The sequence below is a fragment of the Etheostoma spectabile genome, chromosome 21 (assembly GCF_008692095.1).
Source record: "Etheostoma spectabile isolate EspeVRDwgs_2016 chromosome 21, UIUC_Espe_1.0, whole genome shotgun sequence".
Classification (NCBI taxonomy): domain Eukaryota; kingdom Metazoa; phylum Chordata; class Actinopteri; order Perciformes; family Percidae; genus Etheostoma; species Etheostoma spectabile.
This window is the reverse complement of record NC_045753.1, coordinates 21,880,766-21,882,021: the sequence shown is the minus strand read 5'-3', so window position 1 is coordinate 21,882,021 and position 1,256 is coordinate 21,880,766. Positions and strand designations below refer to the sequence as shown.

General features: G+C 32.2%; 1 protein-coding gene across 3 annotated transcripts in view; it reads left to right on the top strand.

The window, feature by feature from the left end:
* LOC116670739 (sodium-dependent neutral amino acid transporter B(0)AT2) overlaps positions 1–528 on the top strand; it is a 17,107-nt gene extending 16,579 nt beyond the window's left edge. For all 3 annotated transcript variants that reach the window (XM_032501369.1, XM_032501368.1, XM_032501367.1), the window contains exon 12: positions 1–528. This exon is cut by the window's left edge and continues 1,216 nt beyond it. The gene's annotated coding sequence lies outside the window, so the exon portion shown is untranslated.
* The last annotated feature ends 728 nt before the right edge of the window (positions 529–1,256 follow it).

The window sequence follows — 1,256 nt, the reverse complement described above, 5'->3', positions numbered from 1 at the left end:
AAATAGTTGATTTAGCTGTGTTGAAATTACATTCAACAATTGGGTATTAAAAAAATCACTGATTTGGTTTTACAGTTTGATATCATACTGTACATACAGTATACTGTATGTTTGCAGGAGCATACTACACATGTATTTTAACATACTAGGTTCAAACCAACCTGTGATCCGACCCCTGTTATACAGTATAACAGCATTTGGATGTTGGCTTTGTTCTACGGTGATTTTTTTGCAAAGTGACAGAATGGTACAAGTTAAGGTAAACTCATTTAAACTCATGTAAATATGTGTGTGTATATAAAGTACAAGTAGAAACTCTTCAAGAACCAATGTAATTGAAAATGTGTGTGATTTTCTATCATTTATTTGTAAATAGAAAATTTGCATGATATGCTGTATATTTTTTTCTCTCAAGCTTAGGTTAAGGAGGAAACTAGTTGCATGTTTGTTTACACAGGCTAGACAAAGCCACTGACAACAAAGTACAGCTTTGCTTCAGTGTTAAGGCTGTATGATGTAATTCTATTTATTTTGTATAAAAAAATGTAAACGTTTGATTTATTTGGTCGTCATTATTGTCTTTTCAATGTGTAGTTTGTTTTACATTTTCAGTGGGTTACTATCAAAATGATTTGCCCTTACGGTGTTGTATGGATGTGTGCCAAAACTAAGTGCCTTTAACTAGGCTGGTCGAACAAAGTCTCACAGGCATTCCAACAAATGTATAGTTTTTAAAAGACAATTCTTTTAGCAGGTTCACTTTTTATTAGTGTATGTAGCCTGTAAGTATGTATAAAATATTTTGAGGAAATGTTTGTAATATATTTTTGCCATTTTATTAAAAGGGTTCTTTAACCAAACAGTATCTCGAAACAATCTTTTCTATTACACATGTAGCTAAAGCTAGCAGTATAAACATTACTAGTATTGATTTGTTAAATGGGTTTCTACCTTTACATGTTTGTGTTGCAAAATACAAGTGAATCAACAGTGCAATGATTGTATTTATATACATTTGTTAAATGCAATATTTTATGTTTTGTCATATTCTGTCACACATCATGTCTGTCAGATAACATTTCATGGTATGTACAGTACATACAGCTGGCTGGTGATTGTAGTTTCAGTTCAGTGTTTTGAGCGCATTGAAAAGTTCAGCTCCGAAACATTCAGCATCACAGTATTTAAAAGACTCATTAAGTTTAAGGTGTACAACAAAGATGAGAGGCAGGGATCTGAACCAATCCCTCAGAATA